Source organism: Ambystoma mexicanum, chromosome 1p, assembly GCF_040938575.1.
Source record: "Ambystoma mexicanum isolate Mex_15411 chromosome 1p, UKY_AmexF1_1, whole genome shotgun sequence".
Lineage (NCBI taxonomy): Eukaryota > Metazoa > Chordata > Amphibia > Caudata > Ambystomatidae > Ambystoma > Ambystoma mexicanum.
The window spans coordinates 1391721945-1391745416 of NC_090921.1; positions in this window are offsets into that span (position 1 = coordinate 1391721945).

A 23472-nucleotide genomic window follows, 5' to 3' on the forward strand; every position below is an offset into this window, starting at 1 on the left:
CAAGTTCAGCGACACAGAACAGCTCAAGAGATACTGACCAAGTGACTAATTATGCCTGGCACACAGCAGCTTTAGGAAGCTAGCAACGGCATTTCACTGGCCTTTTCTGTGAATTGAGTACTAATGATTTGGATTTACAATGGCTTTACCTTCAGAATTGAATGTTGCGCATGGACTGCCTGTGGGGGAAGGGGCTAATGGTTGGTGCTTAACTGCATGAATGCATAGTGAGTGGGCGCGAGCACCTGGCTTCCCGCCCAAGGGTTGTTTCTTCCGGAAAGAAGGCTGATGTGCCAGCAGGGGGTTCTGATGCATTCAGAAATGTGACAGCAGGAGACCCAGGATGCTATGCTCTTGGAGATGTGGCAGCAGGCAGCCTGTGATACACTAAAAAGGTGAAACTGCACTCTTGTTTTTAGCCGGAGCCTTACGAAAGGTGCTTTTGAAAGTGATTGCCTGCGCATTCAGATCAAAGTGCGCATGCGTCAGATGCCCGCTGGGCCGTCCCTGCTGCGGGGCCTGACACATACACACACCACCCAACCAATGTATCATGTACACAAGCACCCACCACTCCGAACACTACACTGCTAATACACACACACCCAGCACTTCACAAGTAACTGCTGAACCCATATGCATGCATTAGTAATGGCCGAACCCCAAACCCTTACCCATAATGATAGGCTCACAACTTGATTCAAGTGTTGGCAATAAAAGGCCGTAGGATTTTATTGTACAGATATGGGTTATGACAATAACAATATCACATATCATGATGGTATCATACTTTTGGGCACCGGGTCGTGAGGTTACCCCCTCGGACCCGTGCCGCCTTCTTGTGTCCCACGACTTGTTGTGGGCACCGTACAGTGCCTTGTACTTCTTTTTGTTGTTCTCCCCTTTTTGTAGGGTGGGTGGGTTCTGTGGTAAAGAAGCAAGAAGATTTGGAAGACACTGAGTAAACAGTGAAACTCCTGTTTGCTTGGGTCCCCGTTCAGGGTCCACAAAAAGATTGTGTTTACTCTGAGCATGCTGCTCTCATTTATAGGACCCAGGGAGGCCCTGGGTCTTTGTTGTGTATGTGGTGGGGGCTGCTGTTGTCACAGCCCCCGGCCGGATAGCCAACTGTCTGACCCCCTGGTGGGGGCAGATCTTTGAACCTGGGCCCTGCCTGATGGTTGTTTTCCCTATGGTGCTTAGCACCTTGTTGTTTGGAGGAAGGGTGCGATGACTGTTCGCACCTTACCCTTCCGTGGCTTTTGTGCTGCTGAGACTACGTGTCTCCGTAGCTGGGGGGAAGGAGAGGAGCAGGCGCGGGGAGGTTGGGGCTGCCCCTCTCCCAGCTGCCGATGGTAACAGCAGTTACCCTGCCTCGCTTGTGGGATGCACATGCAGCATTGCCCATAACTGCTGAACCCATATGCATGCATTAGTAATGGCCAAACCCCAAACGCTCACCCATAATGATAGGCTCACAGCTTGTTTCAAGTGTTGGCAATAAAAGGCCGTAGGATTTTATTGTACGGATATGGGTCATGACAATAACAATATCACATATCATGATGGTATCATACTTTTGGGCACCGGGTCCTTAGGTTACCCCCTCGGACCCGTGACGCCACACACGGGCAGGTTCCAGGCTGACCGTGTTCCCCCAAGAGTATGCCCTAGAGACAGCCCCTGTGAGCAAGAGTTGTATTGATTTCCCGAAAGAAATGCTCCATGCCCTGGCTAGACAGATGGGTGCCGTCGTGGAGAAAAAGGTCTGGGTTGCCTAGTGTAATGGCTGGGTGTTTTATGAAACCCAGTCCTCTTGTCATACAGAATCTCTCTATCGTCCTGTTCAGTTTTCTTCTGGATATGTCTATAGATTTGTAGCAGTTGGCCCCTAGCCATTTCTTTATTGGTAAGCTGGCTGAGAAGTATATTTCCGTCCTCCTCCAGTTGTGCGAGATGCCGGCTAGCGAGGAGCAGATTTATTCGCATAGGATGCGTCTAACTGTGTTAACTAGGTCGTTGCCCCCTAGATGGATGATCAGGAATTCTGGGGTTTCCCTGTATGCCACGAGTTCTGCTAGTGTTTCGTGGACGTCAGCCCAGCGTAGGCCTCTGTATCCCCACCATGAAATAATGGTGTTTCTGAAAGGTGGCCCTTCTTTGGTCTCTTCTGCCCATCTGCCTGTCCTGAAAACTAATGAGTGGCCAACTATCCATGCTGATCGTGGTGTGGTCCTCGATTCGCCTGTTGTTTCTGTGGTGGTGGGAGGTGGGGAAAAGAAAGAACATTTTAGGGTGGAAGGTTATATCAATTTTGGTCTGATATATCTTTTATAACAGTCTGACTTCCATCCCCCTATGTTTTTGAGTAGTTGCTGTGCTAAACCTCCTTGCCATGCTGCAGTGGCGGCACCTATCCTGAATGAATGAGTGCCAAATAGTTTGGGATCCCACCCTGCTCTGCTTATTGCTTTTATCAGCACTCCTTTAAATTGGTAGCGGCTTAGGGCCGATGCATCCTTGTGGATTAAAACATTCGCCCCTACTTTGGGTCGTTGCGCGTAATAGAGGTTGGTGATGCAAACCGGGCAGTTTGTTGCCTCATCGATGCAACAAATATTGATGGTTCTTTTTGCACCCGTTTTCGACTTTTGTATTTCTATGTTAACACTCTCCTGCCTCACCCTGATTTCCATGACGGCCATGCCGTTTGTGGCCTTGGTGCTGGAAGCGATGATTTCTCCTACCCGGAAAGCCCCAAAGTAGGCTAGGAATAAGGCTGTTTTAAATAACGTTATCTCGTATGGGTGCCAACATATGGCTTCTAAATGGCTTGCTATCTGCACCAGTTTGCTGAAATCAAGGGGTCAGCGGGTGTCCACTTGTGGACCCTCTATTCTGCCCCATCCCTTCATTGCGTAAGAGATGAGGGCGTTCTGGGTGGGGTCTGAATCGCCCAGTATTTTTGTAAAGTATGAAATTGCCACCAGGTGTATTTTTGCCCAATCCCTTTTGAAACCTTGTTCCCGAGCCCATTTTAAAAATACTTCTATATCTTTAATCGTTATAAGTTCTATGTGGTTTACACCTGTGGCCTTAAATACTGTTTGCAAACACTTACTGCACTGCGTTGCAGTGGTGCTTGCCACCGCCCGCTCTGCCATCTCTGTTAGGAAGCCTGTGAGGTTGTTGGCACCCGTTGTTGTTGTGCCTGATTTTTGTTGGGCATCCCGGCCTGGGCTCTATGTCGCTGGCGTTGATGCCAATGTGTTGCTGACACCCCTTTTAGAGGTGCCTGCTTTGTGTTGGTCATCCCGGCCTGCACTCTCTGGTGCTGGCGTTGATGCCAATGTGTTGTTGGCACCCGTTTTAGAGGTGCCTGCTTTGTATTGGTCATCCCGGCCTGCACTCTCTGGTGCTGGCGTGGATGCCGATGTGTTGTTGGCACCCGTTTTAGAGGTGCCTGCTTTGTATTGGTCATCCCAGCCTGCACTCTCTGGTGCTGGCGTTGATGCCGATGTGTTGTTGGCACCCGTTTTAGAGGTGCCTTGTTTTCGTTGGGCATCCCGGCCTGTGCTCTTTGGCGTTGGCGTTGATGCCATTATTCTTGTCTTCCCATTATTGCCCAGCATTCTGCTGGTATTGGCGTCATCTGTTCTTGGGCGTGCAGCACTAGCTCTCGGAATCTTGTCCACTGGAAACGAGATAAGGCATCAGCAATGTTATTATCTGCCCCTGAAATGTGCTTCGCTTTGAGTACAACGTTTATTTGTAGTGTGACTGTTGTAATGGCTCGTAATACTTTTAGTACTAGAGGGCATTTCGTAGACCTTCTGTTTATGGAGCCCACTACAGATTATCGCACCAGATTAAAAATTCCGTATTCGCGAGTCGCCTGCCCCAGATGTGTACTGTTAGCCAGATGGGGAATATTTCTAGTAGGGTGATGTTTCTTGTCCACCCTGCTGCTTGCCATGAGTTGGGCCAGTGTCCTGTCACCCATTCGGAGTCTAGTATGGCTCCAAACCCCTTGCTCCCAGCTGCGTCGGTGTATAGGACCCTGTTTGACTGGGTATTTAAAGGCGTTCGCCAAAGTAAAAACCCGTTGAAATCTCTGAGGAATTTTCCCCATGTTTACAGGTCCTGTTTCACCTCTCTGCCTAGCCGGATATGCAAGTGTGGTTTGGTGAGTGATTTGATTTCGAACGTCAGGCTTCTGGAAAATATCCTCCATTCAGGTATTATTTTGGATACGAAATTGAGGATGCCTGTTAAGGATTGTATTTCCTTTACAGTCCCCTTTTCTCTCATTCTCAGGTTTTGTATTTTAGCCAGGAGTTCTGATATTTTTGTTTTAGGGATTCTGCAGAGCCCCTTTGCTGAGTCTATTTCGATGCCCAGAAAAACTATATTTATGTCTGGTTTGGTGTTTTTTTTCCTTTGCTAGGGGAATTCCCCACTGTGCAACCATGTGCTCCAGTTTTGCTAAAGCCTGGCCGCATTCCTCGGAGATTGGTGGCCCTATGACCATGTAATCGTCTAGGTAATGCACTATTTTTGTCCCTGGTCTCTGCTTTAGGAAAGCCCATTGAAAAAAGGAACTGCATTGATCATATAGTGCACAGGATACTGTGCACCCCATGGGGAGGCATCTATCTACGTAGAATTTGTTGTTAAAAGTGAAACCTAGATACTGCTGAGACTCTGGGTGGACTGGCAAGAGTCTAAAAACAGATTTGATTTCCAGCTTAGCCATCAAGGCGTTTCTGCCGCACTATTGAATGAGCTTTACCGCTTCTTGGAAATGCGTGTAAGATACAGCGGATTCTGCGTGTGGGATGCCATTGTTTAAAGACTGGCCTTTAGGGTAGGATAGGTGGTGGATTAGTCTCATTTTTCCGGGTTCTTTTTTGGGGACCAGGCCTAGTGGAGATATTAAATAGTCCTTTAGGGGCATGGTGTCCCAGGGACCTGCTACCCTGCCCAGTTGCAGTTCTCTCTTGATTTTGGTTTTTACTATCTGGGGGTTGTCCCTGGCTGACTTTAAGTTCATCGGGATGTATTGTGACCCAGTGCCCTTAAATGGGATGAAAAACCCTTTGGTGAAACCCTGCGATATTATCCTGCTGGTTTCCTTGTCTGGGTAGCTGTTTAGGGCGTCCCTAAAATTGCCCGGGTTGATGGGCGTTAGTCGTGGTTCTAAAACTGGGATATCATTCTCTCTTGGCTGGTAGTCTGGTGCAGTTGCTTGCTGCATGGTCGCCGTTGCAGTTTGTGCAGGCGTGTTTGTACCAGCAATCTTTGCCCCATGTACACTGGTTTTTCACAACATTTCTGCATGGGATGTTGGATTTGACAGCCTGCTGTTTGTTCTGTCTGTGGGCATTATTTTTCGCCGCCCAAGGCTGGTTCCTCCGAAAGGGCTGCTCCCCTTTTTTGGATTTATCATTGTCATGGGATTTGCTTACTTGCGAACTTTTGCTATTTTTGGAAGAAGAATGCATGGTATCTTCTTCCTGGGGGGGTTCGGCGTTGAGGGTGTATAAATCGTTCTGGACTTCATCCCACTCAATGGCCGGCCTTTCTGACATGCTCCTCCTAAATCTGATGTCATATGCAAGCCATGTCTTCCCCCTCTGTGTTACTTTTACTTCCCTTATTTTATCAACGTATGCCCAGATCTTCCTACCACCATGGGGAATTTTTCTTCATATATTGTTGCTAAAATGGCAAAAGCCTGTAACCAGTTGTCCCAGTTTTGTTCGACCTGGGCGTTTCTGGCCATAGCTTTTTCTTCTATTTTTTTGGGGTCTCTGAAAGCGTCTTTCCCTTTGCGCTGTGCTTCTATTTGGGAAAAGATTTCTATAAATTATTTGGCCCATATGGCTTCTTTGATTGTGGTATCAATGTTCCATGCCAGGCAATTTTTTGTATCTATTTAATATCTCTGTTTGGAAAGATTTCATTTTTTGTTCTAATTGTGCATTACAGATTGTTACAATGTCAGTTGTATTGCTGCCGGGTGCCCCTGTCGCGCCCGTGTTGTCTGTGCCTGGCGTTGTCCATGCTTTTAGGGCACCTGTTGGATCAGTTGCTGGAGTTGTGGAGGCTGTTGTGTTTATAGCTGTGGGCGCTATTGGCAACTGCTGTACTTGTTGTGGCGGGATTCCTATCGGTAGTGTTACGGGTGGGTTGACAGGTTCTAATGCGATGGAGGGGTTTGAGGCCCCAGGTTCCCTTGTGGGCAGCGTCTGTTTCCCCCTTATTTCTACCATTAGTTGCTGTAATTCTGCTACATTCTCGCATAGTTTTGACAATTTTTGGTACCTTTTCTGGCATCTTCGGATATTTTTCTCCTTTTTAATGGTGCAGAAACCTTGTCCTCGCTGGGTGGACTGGTAATTCCTTCCCTGGGTAGGCCGTACATGTTTTCTCTAACCCATGCCCATCCGTAGTGCTCTGCCGCTTCAATGGCTGCTAGCAGTTGTGGTGATTTGGGCTTCTGCGCTGGTGTTGGAGGTGCCCGTTTTTTCCGTTTGGGCCCCATGGTTTTCTATGCCTGCTATAGGGAAAAGAAAAAGGGTTTTATCAAGGAGTTAAACCGTTGTTATCGGCGAGTTCTTTGCGTCTGTTCTTTTTGTTGCCCGTGCTGGGTAACTGTTGACTGGTGCCTTCTTGCCCAGTTTTGGAAAATTGGGCAACCCCCAGGCTTAATTTACTGGATTTAAATAATTGGTTTTGCTGTGAGGTCGCCCTGCAATATTACAGGAATTATTTTAAATCTGCAGTCTTTGGGCCGCCGAGCTTGGAACTGTGTTCGCCAGATCTGCGTGGCTGTCAAGCAAAGACGAGCTCCAAAGCTGGCTTGTGACTCTGCCTGAGTTTACAACTGGCTTGTGTTATCTTGCCCCGTCTGCCTTACAACGCGGGGGTTCTGGTCCACTGTAATAAAATGTATCTCTTTCGGACATAAATGTCTATTTTTCCTCCCTCATAGCCCCAGCGCGGTGGCTCACCTGTAAAGTGTTGAATCGGAAGCCGTCCGCGCCGTGCTGTTCGACTGCCGCTTCTCTTTCGTTCGCACTGGTTTTGGGGATAATTCCGCAGCACGCATCTTTGTTTGTTTTTGTGTTGGACACGCTCGCCGCTCGCTTTTCGTTCTATGCCGAGAATGTTGACGTTGACAGCGTCCGCGCTGGACGTTCGTTTGTCGCGTCTTCCTTCGTTAAAGCTGCATTGCAATTGCTTTGAACAGTACAATGTTCAGGAAAGAAAAAGACACTGCGATGTACAGCGAACTTCAAAGATTTGCTAAAGAAGCAAGAAGATTTGGAAGACACTGAGTAAACAGTGAAACTCCTGTTTGCTTGGGTCACCGTTCAGGGTCCACAAACAGATTGTGTTTACTCTGAGCATGCTGCTCTCATTTATAGGACCCAGGGAGGCCCTGGGTCTTTGTTGTGTATGTGGTGGGGGCTGCTGTTGTCGCAGCCCCTGGCCAGATAGCCGACTGTCTGACCCCCTGGTGGGGGCAGATCTTTGAACCTGAGCCCTGCCTGATGGTTGTTTTCCTTATGGCGCTTAGCACCTTGCTGTTTGGAGGAAGGGTGCGATGACTGTTCGCACCTTACCCTTCCGTGGCTTTTGTGCTGCTGAGACTACATGTCTCCGTAGCTGGGGGGAAGGAGAGGAGCAGGCGCGGGGAGGTTGGGGCTGCCCCTCTCTCAGCTGCCGATGGTAACAGCAGTTACCCTGCCTCGCTTGTGGGATGCCCATGCAGCATTGCCCATAACTGCTGAACCCATATGCATGCATTAGTAATGGCCGAACCCCAAACCCTCACCCATAATGATAGGCTCACAGCTTGTTTCAAGTGTTGGCAATAAAAGGCTGTAGGATTTTATTGTACAGATATGGGTTATGACAATAACAATATCACATATCATGATGGTATCATACTTTTGGGCACCGGGTCCTGAGGTTACCCCCTCGGACCCGTGACGCCACACACGGGCAGGTTCACGGCTGACCGTGTTCCCCCAAGAGTATGCCCTAGAAACAGCCCCTGTGAGCAAAAGTTGTATTGATTTCGCGAAAGAAATGCTTCATGCCCTGGATAGAGAGATGGGTCCCGTCGTGGAGAAAAAGATCTGGGTTGCTTAGTGTAATGGCTGAGTGTTTTATGAAACCCAGTCCTCTTGTCATACAGAATCTCTCTATCGTCCTGTTCAGTTTTCTTCTGGATATGTCTATAGATTTGTAACAGTTGGCCCCTAGCCATTCCTTTATTGGTAAGCTGGCTGAGAAGTATGTACGTTAAATACTGTAACTTTACATTAAGTTCATTGATCAAATATTCTAAGGGTAAAATTATCCCGACCCTTTTAATATGGCATTGAGACTTTCAACTTCTCAAATGAGACTTCATTAGATAACCTGGAGGGATATCTATGGAAGCAATCTTTACGTCTTCCTTCATGTTTACCTGTTGCCTTAATTAAAATTGCACTGGGCTTTCAATCTCTAGGTTCCATTGTAATACATGAAAGACATGGTATTTCACAAGATCATGAATGTCTGATGATGATCTGCCTAGCTCATACCTCTCCCATTCTATATAGTATGCACACAGTGTGTTTAACAGCGCTGGATAACATTGGCTCCAACTGTGAAGAGCTAATTTATTTCTAATCCTAATAATGTGAAATTAAAAGTAACAGTATGGGATTGGAGTAGCCAATATGATACAATACAGAAATACAAGGTACATGAACATTACAAATACATAATCTGTAGAATACACACCTTTCCCAAATATGTATGTATCATTCCTGATCGCAGGATGCAAATGACTTACCTTCGATTCCGGTTCAACATTTTGTATACATTGTACGTCATGGGCTCACGTACATGTATCATGCCTTGCAACAGAGTCTGACCAACTTGAAAAATTGTGGTGTCATCTACTTGGTGGCCAAATGAATCTATAATCATTGCACTAGTGCACTTTATCAAAAAATGATATGCTTTGTTAGGCGAGTCATCTATGCAGGGCTACTAGACTGATATTTGCTAATCAATTATTCTTTTCTACAGATGCAAGGCAGGCTACATTTTAGATGGACTAATTGTTTAAATATTTTAACTAAGGATACCCATTCATAATTCAATTGCAGTTTTTATTCCGATTTATAAGATCAACTTTTATTATGATATAATGTCGTTCTTTCTGTATATGTAATGTGTAAGGTTTTGTAAACCAAATCACAATAATTTTTTTTTTGTTTTTTAAAACAGCACATTTAGTGCCACTCCATATTCATCAGTGTTTTCCTGATACATTTTGGGATTCCAAGGAGGTTTCAGAGTTGATCAAATCCTTCAAGGAACAATTCCTTGGGCCCTAATACAACTAGTCCATGATCCTGGCCTCAAACGATGTGTCTCTCCAGCCCAGAGGCATCCTTCACATTCAAGCACCATGTTACCCATTCATTATGAGTCACTGCCCTCTCCAGGTCCCGTGAGAAGGCCCAAGCAGGCCGCCCTTAATGCCTCCATTTTCCATTAGAGTCTTGGAGATCATGAATGTACTGTGTGGTTTTCTAGCTGTGAGCCTCAGGTCTTTCAAATCCAGCTGTTTCCAAGTTCAGAGAAGCCAAAAGCTTCAGAAGATTCCGGTATTCACAATGAGAGCAATCTGACAGTCTTTTTCTGTCTTAAAGTTCTGCACATTACAGGCAGCACCCATCTTCTTGAATATCACCAATACGGTTCACCCTGCTCAATTACTACATGTGCCAAAACCAAAACTCTCCATGAAGGCCAATTGCAAGACCAAGGCAGACTGAGGCTGCAGAAAACAGATGTGGAGTCACATTGCAGTATTTGCACATCAGCAACTGGCAGGCAATGTGATGAAGCCCTCTTCCTTGTTTTGCGGGGCAAGCAAGGGAGCTATTTAGGGGGCTGGAGTCTCCCTGAGCCAGTGGATGTTGGCTCCTGGAGCGGTCTGGGGAGGATGTCCTTTTCGCGCTGACTTGGTCCACTTCACATGGCTGGACACAATAACAGCAGCTCATGACAGAACAGCCCTGGGAGCCTTGACCCTCCACACTCTACCAGCCAGTTAGGACAGGACCTCCCCGAACGCCTTCACTCTCCTCAGACCCCTTGCAAATCCCATGCGGGATGATGATAAGGACATCCCTCCCCCACTAAGAGAACCAGAAGCTCTCGCTAAGCAGATCCAGTTATAAAAGCGAAAAATGAATGTTTGTCTCAGTAATGCTAGTAGTAGCTGGGGAACTTGATACTTTAGTGTAATTTGAAATCATTATTTACCACACCAGGGCTTCATTACATGCATGTTGGGTGGTGCAGGTTAACAGTGGCATATAACGCTGCATTACCACCCCATGCCCCCAACACTGATTTTGGCGGAAAGTTGGAGGATTCAACTCCAGCTTTCAGCTAGAGGTAAATCTGCCAACTTTTCCGCCCATTTTCGGTGTAATTACTGCAGCAGAATTACTGCTGTGTTAATTCCACCGAAAATGTCCCATTGATTACCATGGACTAAAAACAATGGGGACTTACACTGCCACTGCCACTTGTAAAACCAGCAGTAATACTGCCGGACCAAGTGGCGGTAACGGTAATACAGTTTGGTGGTATCTGGGCAGATTTACCGCCCACATACCACCAAAGTCGGAATGAGGACAAATATTGGGTTTTTAAGTTTGTTTTAAGCTCTATTACAAGGCTATGAACTACATGCCCTGATGTTGTATTTGGATTCAAATCCATTTTGAATTTTTAACTATTTATTCACTTGCTCGTATAATTTTCTTTGGGTCTTTGTTCTTGCTGGTAACTGACGAGGCATGTTTTGTAAATTTGTGTATTTCTATCAATTGTATGTGTGCAATACTTTTATGGTTTTTTAAACCGAAATAAAGTTTAAATTTTAAAAAAGAAGCTGAAAAGTCCACTTGTTCCTTTGACTTGAGTCAGTTTCATTAACCTGGCCTTAGTAGCGAGAGTCGTAACATTGTTACAAATGAGCATGTACCGTTAGGGAAGTCATTTTAAAGTTTTAAGGGGAAGCATTGTGAACCAAGGTGTCCTACGGATACAATGTTACACGTTTGTGGTTTTCCTACCACGGACTTCAGCTCATGGGAAACAAAGTTACCAAAGTATAGACTCCCGGCAGAGCACAGAGGATAACATTTTACAATTTCAGTACACGCACCTGCCTAGGAACAAGCGACCAGGACTCAACACAGGCAGCAAAAGAGAGAGTAAGTTCTCAGATGGCAAACATGCAGGCAGAGGCTTGGTCTAGCCCCCTAAGGCCAAAGCAGCCCTGGATGTGCTCATGAATAGCAACTAATCACAGCTCTGTCCCAACCTTAGACCACAGTTGGAGCCCCTTACCAAGAGGATCTAGGTCATTAGCCTATTGCCTAGTTATTGCTTTAGTTTTTTCCTGACAACCTTGGGCATTCTAAAGCCAGCTCCACTGGACTGTGGTTGAGTGTAGGCTGCTTCGGTTGAATGGGCACAGATTCAACACCTCCTGCCTGCCCATTGGCTTATTAGGGCTTCTGATTTCCCCTGTCCAGCTTCGGAATCCAAAAGCCAGATAAGCTGGTCTGCTTTGATCACATGATCACTGCTCTGCCATCACATGCCGGCCCATTGACTCTTTAGAGGTTCCCTTTTTTTCCACCCAGGTCAGACATTCAGAAGCCAGCTTAATTCGGATGTGGTTTAGACCGGGCTGCTTTAGTCCTTTGCTCACTGTTCCTTCCCCTCCCACCTACCAATTATCTTGCCAGGGATTGCATTTTTTCCTGGTAATATTGGAAGTTTAAAAGCCAGCTACAACATGCCACAGTTGAATCCGGGCTGCTTTGGTCACGTGACTACTGCTTCTACCCCTGTCGTCTGCTACTTGGCTTTTTAAAGCCTCATTGTTTCCCCACCCAGCTTGGACATTCAAAAACCGATTCCGCAGGCTGCTGTTGAGTTTGAGCTGATCTGGTCAGGTGATCACTACTTCACCCTCACCCGCCCCACCCGCCTACTTCATCGGACCCACCAAGGCATCCTCGTCACCGGCATCTTTTGCCAAAAATGGACGAAGACAAGGACTTTGCCTGTTTGCACCTGTTAGGGCCTCTGGCAGGGCCAAAGGGCAAGCACCCCTGGCCCATGGTATCCAGTAAGACATCAAGAAACCAAGGAGAATGGTCACACAGCAAAATATTTCTTCTCAATTTTGAATGAGACTACACTCGACTCGGATGGGTGGAAAAGAGGATAAGCTCATTCAGTAATAATAATTATGTAGTCATATTTTATTAATATAGTAAACACAGTTGATAAAAAAATCACATGCAGGTCATAAAATGTATACAAAGATATGAAACTTCTAAAAACATCTCAATCTGATATTAAAAGAAACAACAATTTATGCTCTATATATAAAGAGCACATTTTTATATGCCAGACTGTCTCTAATGCAATGGGCACTGAATTGCCTTTATCGTAACTACAAAAAATTAAGATGTTTTGGGACATGCATTATACAAGCTCATGCAAGATACACCAAGCTCTTTTTTGTCAGAATTTATGCACTGTTTTAGCACTTCGATGATACTTTGCACTTTTTGTTTCGTCAACTTCTATGCAAGTGAGGCAGTATTGAATTTTCAACTTGAGAGAAATAGAGCCCTATGAAAAATAGATACAATACGGGCACTTGCTTAGTTACGATAAAGGCAATTCAGTACCCATTGTTAAGGAGAATTCTCATAAATGGCTAATTTCCCTTACCTCTTGTGTCCCTCAGCAGCTTTGCTGGATTTCTAGGGTTTATTTTGTTCACCTGGTAAGAGTGAGAGCCTTTTTCCCACTCTTACATGTGTTTTACTGTGTGTGTTTTTACCAATTGTATGATCTTGGGCTCTGGAGCCTCACCTACTTCATGGCCATCATGTTTTGTGTGTGTTACACAGCACCTTCAGTGCAGTGACACAGGGTTGTCTTTTTAGAATTCCCACCGACTCCATTTTTCTGGGACTGACTACTGTCTCCCAGAAACATGTAAAGTTGCCATTAACTTTATGTAGTCTCTTTAAATCACAGACCCAGCATACCCCATCTTACATGTAGTATTCGAAAGAGTTAATTCTTACCCCTTTTTGTCTGTTTCTCTTGGAGTACTGTTTCGCTCCCTTTTCATCAAGACTTGGCTGGTGGCAGTGGTAACTACCCTATTTTTCCTACCGCGGTTATCTTAAATAACCATGGTATTGTTTTAGGCTATTTTAGTACCCTCGAACATAAACCCGCTTGACCAAATATATTTTATTTTGGCTCCGGCTGGGTTTATACGCCATTTCTTTTTGTAAAAGACTTTCTCATGTTTTACTCTGCGCACCAAACCAGGTTTGGTTCCCTTGTTCACTGTCTTTTCACGAGCTTCTGCACAGAAGCCCCCCTTAAGCCGCCTGAAAGTCTGGATAGGCAGGATGTGAGGGAAGGGTCTTAGGACCCCTGCCATGGGTTCCCTTGGTAACCCAAGTCGCACTCCTGTTTGATTGGCTGGGTAACTGTCCTTGCCAGGACAGCCACCCTGCTGCGCGATTGACAGCCAGGCTGTGCGAATGGGGGAAAACTGCATAAAAAGAAGGTTCTTGGGCTGGAAAGGCAGAGTCGCCACTGAAACGAAAGAACCGACAAGGAGCTGATGGAAGAGGACCCCTACCACGACTGAACCGCCCGGTGAAGAGCTGCTGCAGGTCCAAATCCTCGAACTCCAACGACAGAGAAGATTCTCCAGGAATCTTCTTTGCTTGAGCTGGTGGGACCAACCAGTTTGCCCAAACTTCAAGCCAGGACCCCTCCTCTGGTCAAATTCACTGTACAGAGCTAGAGTGGGCCGGATAGCCAGGAAGGTCGGACCCTGCTTGGGTTTTAAGGAGCGCACCTTTTATTCGTTGCTTTGCTCTGCTGCTGGTTTCTTCCCCGGGTGGTGTAGGACCCTCCAGTCTTCCTACTTCATGTCAGTCTGACAGTCGCTTCAGGAACCATGAGCCTGCAGGAACTACCAGGAACGTCCGCCTCAGCTACAGCCACCTCCCCGTTTTAAGGTACTGTGCCAATCCGGTTGTTCATTTTGTTCAGCCGCGGTGAAAGTGTGTTAAATCTTTCTCCAATCCGAGTGCTTGTCCTTCTTTTCTCTTTGAACTAACTTTTCTGCTGACCAACCTCATCCCGAACCCGTGGCACAAACTTTACCGCAAGCTACCCTGAAGTATGTGATCTTGAGCAAAAGACTTTTGACCTATTGACTTTGGCCCTAAGCCTTTTTTCACTGTAGTTCCTCTTTCTCAATTGCCCTGAGTGCTTACCTGTTGGTGTGGTTCAAATTCTGTCTAAATGTGTCTTTCTCTCCCTTTTAAAATTCTGGAGTGCCATTTTACTCCCACCTCATTTTGTGAGCTTAACTTGTCTGGAACTTATTGGGATAGGTGTGGTGTATTAAGATTGTGATTTCTAAACTGCTTTACTTTAGTGAGATATTATAGAACTGATGTGTAAATAAATGTATATTCTTTTACTTAGAAACCTTGAGTCAGTTTTTGTTTGAATCATAGTAATTGCTGTCCTTTGTGTAACTATTTGATACTGCTCACTTGCTCTTGAGATAAGTCTGGCTGCCCAGCCATCACTACCACTTCACTGTGTAGTACAGGCTTGTACCAAAGGTGAATTTGTACTGTCACTTGTAGTCTTAATTGTGTGTGGTGTTGCCAGAGGGTACTGCATATAATTCTGCCCAACACTGGTGTACAGCGGTGAGGATCAAAGTATAGTAATTACACTTAGAGTGCTGCTATTACCTTGGATCAACTAACCACAAGGCTAACATCACTAAAAAGCAATATTAATCATATCTGATATGGAAAGCCACAGTCAGGAGACCCTCCTGAGTTACACTGCAGATTATCTAAGAAATCTATGTAAAGAAAGGAAACTCTCTGCCAAAGGCAAAAGACTGAATTGATTGAAAAGTTGTTAAACAACCAAAGTCTGGTGAGTGGGTCTGAAATACCTGACTCTCTAGCAAATGTGGAAAGTATTGAGGATGATAATATGTCTGTTAATGATGAGTTGGAAGGGGCAGATGTGTCTCCTAATGTAGGTCTCTCTGCTCCCTTGCCTGCTCAGCAACCCCAACCCTTGTCCACTGGGAGCCCCACAGGTCCTACACTAAGTCCTGAATTCATTGCTCTAGAGAAAATGAGGCTTGAACTGGAATTCAAACATTTAAATGCTCAAACTGAACAACAGCACCAAGAACTTAAGCTCAGAGAAATGGAGTTGAATCATGAACTAGAAATGAAAAGATTATCTCTTGAACATGCTTCTCTCCCAGAGTCTTCTAGGCCTTCCAGTCCTAAGAGAACCCGTATGCCTAAAGAAATTCTGGGTATGTATGAGGGGTTAAGCCTGACATTTTGGATTGGCTGGCAATGTTTGAATATAACCATGGGATTCAAGGTCTCACAGGGAATGACTTGCTTCCCCGGCTCTTCTCTAGACTACCCCCTGTTGTATCTGATGTGGTAATGGAGTTGGGGGAGGTGGATAGGATGGATTATGAGTGTGTGAAGCTAGCTTTTGTTGCTAGATTTGGGAAGACCCCTTCCCAGTACCTTAAGAGGTTTAGGACCCTCAAAAAGCATGATGGTACCCCTTGGGCTACCTGGGTATGTGAATGTTTGACAAACTTTGATAGTTGTATTAAGGGCTACAGAGTAAATACTTATGAAGGTGTGAGACATCTTGTTATGTTGGTGTCTATTTTTAAAGGCTGCTCTTCTAAACCCAGACAACACATGGTTGATTCTAAGGAAATAGATCCAAAGAAGCTAGCTAAGGCTTCTGACTTGTGGGTTGCCAACAGGCTACTCACAAGGATTCTGGGGCCACTCAGAAGAAGGATGAGGGAAAGCAGCCAAAGAACGATAACAAGGAGAATTCTAATACCTCCCATCCAAAAGAGGGCCACAAACAATAACATAAGGGTAAACCACAAAAGACACCAAATCAGGCTAGTGCACCATCTGGACCCAAACCAAATGGAGGTCAGAACAAACCCCCATTAATCAAGATATTTGGGAAATGTTATGTTTGTGGGTCAACTGACCATGTGAAAGGGGATCCCTGATGCAAGGGTAAACCTTCAGGGGTCCACACTGTCTCCTTAGCCTTCTCCCCAGAGGAAGAAGTACCTATGGCAAGTGGAAACTTTCACCTACTGGCTGATGAGCCCACAGGAGTCTCAGCTAGTGTTTCTTTAGTGTCCCTGGGCTTGTGGGAACAACAGAATTTAGATGTCTATAATTCCATCCTGGATAATACTAAAGAGTATTACAAAGATAGTGTTCTTGTGAATGGACAGGAGACCCCTGCCATCAGAGACACTGGAGTCAGCATAACTGTGATGGATTAATCATTTTTCAAGGTGGAGGATGTTGCTAAGGCACCCAAACGCCTCACCAAGTTAGCTGCAGGCCCTGTGCACATGCTTCCCCAGTTACCAGCTCTCATCCAGTGTAATGATAAGACTGTCAAAATACCTGTTAGTGTGCAGAGTGAAGTACCTGGGAGAGTCCTGTTGGGTAAGGACCTTAAAACGCTTGGAGCTGTGTCAAGCACCCCCAGGCCTCCCAGTAAGAGGAGAGAGGAGCTCACTAGGCCTGCAAGGGAGAGGACCGTGAGAGGATCTCCTGAGGATTTGATAGAGGAAACTATCGCTCCCACTCCACAGGAGTTGCTCACTGCTATTTCTAAGAAGAATGAGGCAAAGGGAAAACCCAAGCCCTCCAGGAAAAAGTCAGACAGCACCCCATGTGCTACCAACAAGGACATCCCCATGATTGTCCAAAGTCACACCTGTGACTCCTCCACCTGCTGAGGCAGAGTGTGAAGTGCAACCTTGTGTGGTTGAGCCAGTTTCTGAAGAATCCGATCTGGAAGAAGACACTGTTTTAGTTGAAGATCTTGACCCTGTTGATCATCCTGAGCTGCAGTCTTTACTGGCAGAAGGTGGACACAACAGACAGACTTCACCAAAGGACAGAGAGAGTGTCCTACTCTTGAAGGTCTTCAACAACAGGCTGCTTACCAACTTGATGGGCAAGAAGTTGGAAAGCACAGGTTAAGCTGGGAAGATGGCCTCTTCTACAGTGATCCAACTGAGTCTATCCCTGGGGACTGCAGAAGAATTGTGGTAGCCCTTGCCAACAAACTCCAGTTCCTACAGTTAGCCCACGAGATGCCTTTGGCTGGTCACTTGAGCTTCAAGAAGACCAAGGAAAGGCTCTCTCTCTACTTCTACTGGCCTAAGATGGGTGCAGAAGTTGACAAATTATGTAGGAGCTGTCACACTTGCCAAACCTCTGGCAAGAGTGGAGCCAAGAATGTGGCACCCCTGGTGCCTCTCCCAGTGGTGGGATTTCCTTTTGAGAGGGTGGGCATTGACATTGTCGGCCCCCTTGACCCTCCCAAAACCTCAGGGAACAAGTTTATCCTGGTTGTAGTAGACCATGCTACAAGATACCCAGAAGCTATACCTATGAGAACTGTTATGGCTCAGGCTGTGGCTAAGGCTCTACTTGGTATTTTTACCAGAGTAGGGTTTCCTAAGGAAGTGATATCCAACAGGGGATCCAATTTTATGTCCCACTACATGCAAGCCATGTGGAAAAACGATGGTGTCACTTACACGTTCTCTACAGCCTACCATCCACAGACAAATGGACTAGTAGAAAGGTTTAATCATACTATGAAGAGCATGATAGGTGCTTTAGAAGAACCCCTTAAGAGAAAGTGGAACCTTCTACTGCCATGCTTTCTCTTTGCATATAGGGAAGTCCCTCAGGAGGGAGTTGGTTACAGTTCCTTTGAACTTTTCTATGACCATCCAGTCAGAGGTCCATTGGCCCTGATCAAGGAGGGGTTGGAGAGTGCTCCTTCCCCCAAGCCAGTCAGGGTGACTGACTATGTGATAGGTCTCCGGAGGAGAATGTCACACATGATGGCAGAAGCAAGTGATAACTTGAAAGCAGGTCAGGCTGTGGTCAAACATTGGCATGACCAGAAGGCAAGCATGGTTGAGTTTACTCAAGACCAGCTTGTATTAGTTATGGTGCCAACAAGGCAGAGGGCCTTGCAGGACAAATGGATAGGACCCTTCAAGGTTGTGGGCAAACTTGGAGAGGTGAACTATTTGGTGGACTTAGGCAGACCTAAGGAGGCTACCAGAGTCTTCCACACCAACCGTTTAAAGGCCTGTGTCTCGAGACCTGAAGTAGGAGCTTTGCTTCTAGCTTCAGCTCAAGAGGAAAAGGAGAGCGAACCTCTACCTGACCTCCTCAGAGGACAACCTTTAGATGAAAAAATAGAAGGAGTTAATCTCTCATCTTAGCTAACTTCTGAACAACAGGAGGAGTGCAAAGTTCTGTTGAATCAGGTTGCCTCCCCGTTTTCAATATCACCAGGCTTGACCCCTTGGGGCCAGAATAATATTATCACTGGTGACTGTCTCCCTGTGAAAAGCAGAGGGTACAGAATGTCAGACCATGTGAGATCTCACATCAAAGGAGAGGTCAACAAGATGCTTGATCTCAGGGTTATAGAGCCCTCTACAAGTCCATGGTGTAGTCCAGTTGTTATAGTCCCAAAGGCAGGATCCAAGGAGTTGAGATTCTGTGTGGACTATAGAGCTCTAAATGCAGTCACTAAGACTGATGCCCATCCTTTGCCAAGGACAGATGAACTGGTGGATAGACCTGGTTCAGCCAAGTACCTCAGTACATTTGATCTAACCTCAGGCTATTGCCAAATAGCACTGACAGACCATGCCAAGGAGAAAACTGCATTCTCCACCCCAGCAGGCCTCTACCAGTTTAAGGTTATGCCTTTTGGACTAAAGAATGCACCTGCTACATTTCAAAGGATAGTTAATCAAGTTCTGAATGGGATGGAGGACTTCTGCATGGCATACTTGGATGACATTGCAGTGTTCAGCCCTACATGCAAAGAACATATTGATCACCTGGGATATGTTTTGCAAGCTCTTGAGCAGGCCCATATGACCATAAAGGCAAGCAAATGTCAAATTGGTCAGAGTAAAGTTGTCTACCTTGGTCATGAGGTAGGAGAAGGTGAAATAAGGCCATTGCCCAGCAAAGTACAAGCTGTGCAAAACTGGGCCACCCCTACTACTCAAACCCAAGTGAGAGCTTTCCTAGGACTCACTGGGTACAACAGGAATTTCATAGAGAACTATGGGACAATAGCTTCTCCCTTGAATGTGATCTCCTCTCCAAAATTCCCTAAAAAGGTTAGATGGAATGAGGAGTGCACGCAAGCCTTTGACAATCTAAAGGAAACCCTTTGTCAAGCTCCAGTCCTAAGAGCTCCTGATTATCACCAACCCTTCATTGTGCAGATATATGCATCCAATACAGGTATAGGTGCAGTCCTTAGTCAACTGGATGAGAAAGGTAGGGAGCACCCCATTTGCTTCATCAGTAGGAAACTGAAGGAACCAGAAACAAGGTGGGCAACCATAGAGCGTGAATGTTTTGCCATTGTGTGGTCTTTGAAGAAGTTTAGACCATACTTGTATGGATCTACTTTTGTGATTCAAACCGACCACCAATCCTTGAGATGGTTAATGCAAATGAAAGGGGAAAACCCAAAACTTCTAAGATGGTGAATCTGCCTGCCAGGATTTGATTTTACCATTGAGCACAGAGCAGGATGTCACCGTCAAAATGATGATGGTCTCTCTAGGATGTTTTTAACTGACTAGAGGTAGAGATTCATCCAGGAGTGGATTAAATCCTTCTGTCCCTTAGTCTGGTGGGGCGAGTGTTAGGGAGAATTATCATAAATGTCTTATTTCCCTTACCTACTGAGTCCCTCGGTAGCTTTGCTGGATTATTAGGGTTTATTTTTTCACCTGGTAAGAGTGAGAGCCTTTTTCCCACTCTTACATGTGTTTTGCTGTGTGTGTTTTTACCAATTGTGTGATCCGGGCTCTGGAGCCTCATCTACTCCATGGGCATCATTTTTCGTGTGTGTTACACAGCACCTTCAGTGCAGCGATACAGGGTTGTCTTTTAGACTTCCCACTGACTCCATTTTTCTGGGACTGGCTACTGTCTCCCAGAAACATTTAAAGTTGCCATTAACTTTATGTAGTCTCTTTAAATCACAGACCCAGTACACCCCATCTTACATGTCGTATTGGAAAATAAACCCGCTTGACCAAATATATTTTATTTCAGCTCCGGCTGGGTTTATATGCCATTTCTTTTTGTAAAAGTCTTTCTCGTGTTTTACTCTGCGCACCAAATCAGGTTTGGTTCCTTTGTTCACCGTCTTTTCGTGGGCTTCTGCACAGAAGCCCTCCTTAATGCGCCTGAAAGTCTGGGTAGGCAGGATGTGAGGGAGGGTTCTTAGGACCCCTGCCATGGGTTCATTTGGTAACCCAAGTCGCACTGCTGTTTGATCGGCTGGGTGACTGTCCTTGCCAGGACAGCCACCCTGCTGCGTGATTGACAGCCAGGCTGTGTGAATGGGGGAAAACTGCATAAAAAGCAGGTCTCTGGGACTGGAAAGACAGAGTCGCCACTAGAACGAAAGAACTGACGAGGAGCTGATGGAAGAGGACCCCTACCATGACTGAACCGCCTGGTGAAGCCCTGCTGCAGATGCGAATCCTCGAACTCCAGCGACAGAGAAGATCCTCCAGGAATCTTCTTCCCTTGAGGTAGTGGGACCAACCAGTTTGCCCAAACTTCAAGCCAGGACCCCTCCTCTGGTTGAATTCGCTGTACATAGCTACAGTGGGCCGGATAGCCAGGAAGGTCGGACCCTGCTTGGGTTTTAAGGAGCGCACCTTTTATTCGTTGCTTTGCTCTGCTGCTGGTTTCTTCCCTGGGTGGTGCAATACCCTCCAGTCTTCCTACTTCGTGTCAGTCCGACAGTTGCTTCAGGAACCATGAGCCTGCAGGAACTACCAAGAACGTCCGCCTCAGCTACAGCTCCCTCTCCGTTTTAAGGTACTGTGCAAATCCGGTTGTTCGTTTCGATCAGCCGCGGTGAAAGTGTGTTAAATCTTTCTCCAATCCGAGGGCTTGTCCTTCTCTTCTCTTTGAACTAACTTTTCTGCCGACCAACCTCACCCGGAACCCGTGGCACGAACTTTACCGCAAAATACCCTGAACCGTGTGATCTTGAGCAAAAGACTTTGGACCTATTGACTTTGGCCCTAAGACTTTTTTCCCTGATTCTATTGCTGTAGTTCCTCTTGATCAATTGCCCTGAGTACATACCTGTTGGTGTGGTTCAATTTCTGTCTAACGTTGTCTTCCCCCCCTTTTAAAATTCTGCACTGCCATTTTGCTCCCACTTCATTTTGTGAGCTTAACTTGTCTGGAACTTATTGGGATTGGTGTGGTGTATTAAAAGTGTGATTTCTAAACTGCTTTACTTTAGTGAGATGTTATAAAAACTGATGTGTCAATAAATGTATATTCTTTTACTCAGAAACCTTGAGTCAGTGTTTGTTTGAATCATAGTAATTGCTGTCCTTTGTGTAACTATTTGATGCTGCTCACTTCCTCTTGAAATAAGTCTGGCTGCTTAGCCATCGCTACCAGTTTACTGTGTAGTACAGGCTTGTACCAAAGGTGAATTTGTACTGTCACTTGTAGTCTTAATTGAGTGTGCTATTCCCAAAGGGTATATAATTCTGCCTAACACCCATTGCTTTAGGGGCCGCCTGGCATATAAAAATGTTTTCTTTATACATAGAGCATACATTATTGTTTCTTGTAATATCAGATTGAGATGTTTTTCGAATTTTCATATATTTTTTATACATTTTATGACCTACATTTTGTGATTTTTTTATCAACAGTGTTTACTACATTAATAAAATATGACTACATAATTAATATTACTGACCGAGCTCATCCTCTTTTCCAACCATCCGAGTCGAGTGCATTCCCATTCTAAATTGAGAAAAAATGTTTTCCCGTCTGACCATTCTCCTTGGTTTCTTGACTCCATGTGTTCCTGACGTCCATGATGAAGAGGACACCCATATTTTGGTATAATCCAGTAAGACATCACCATATGTTGCCAAGCACCCCCACACTGGCTGGGGTTTGTTACCAAAAACAAGCTCCTCAGCAATGAACATCCAACCTCGCAAACCTCATCCAAGTTCCCCTCATCTGAACCCCTCTAACCCCCACACTTTGCTTGTGCACCCTGTTGCCTGTTAATGCTCATTTGGCTGTTTTACACACAGCTGACTTTGCCAATCTGATCACCACTCAAAAACCGGACATCATCTGCATTGGCGAAACCTCCCACACCTCCTTCCATGCCTTTGAGATCCTCTTTTTACCCGAATACAGCATTCAACATGGTGTCCAGTCAGGGAACTTTAGGGGAGACATGTCGGTCATCCATAAGATCGAATGGTCCTGGATGGCGTGCAGCCAAACAGGATTAGAATCTATGAAGCTCCCTACATGTCAATTCCCCCTATCACATAAGGAGTCTGCCACTTTCCACCTCATTTACTGACTCCTCATAGTTGTGGTAGTTACATGAACATGGTTACATGGTTTTTTTGGTGCTGGGAACTGTGGTCTCACTTGGCGCTGGTGTACTTGGTGATGGCTTTGGTGCCCTCGGACGCAGTGTGCTTGGCCAGCTCGCCTGGCAGCAGGAGTCGCACTCCGGTCTGGATCTCCCTGGAGGTGAGGGTCATGCGCTTGTTGTATTGAGCCAGGCGGGAGGCTTCCGCAGCGATGCGCTCGAAGATGTCATTGACAAACGAGTTCATGATGCCCATGGCCTTGGAAGAGATGCCGGTGTAAGTTACCTCAAATAATCTCCAGAAATAACCGCAACATCACCATAGAGAACCTCAAACCTCTCCTCGTGCCTATCAGTAAAGCTAATCTACCTACGCAAAATAACAACCCAGCAGACATAGTAGACCTGTACAACAATACCTTAGAACTAGCCCTCAACCAGATAGCTCCTCTCAAACAACGAAAAGCCAAACCTATTGCCCATTCCAACAAATGGTTCTCAGCAGAATTAAAAGCTCTCCGCAATATTAAAAGAACTGCAGAAACTAGCTGGAGAAAAGCCCCCTCTCTCTCCACTAAAGACAAATTCGCTTCAGCTGCCTCCACCGACAAATCTGCCATCTTAAATGCCAAAAAAGAGATCTATAACTTGAGAATACAAAATGCCAAATCTGGCACCAAAGAACATTTCTCTATATTAAGGGAACTTGAATCACCATTGCCTCTTACAGAGGACTGTACTAAAGACAAGGCCTGGTGTAAC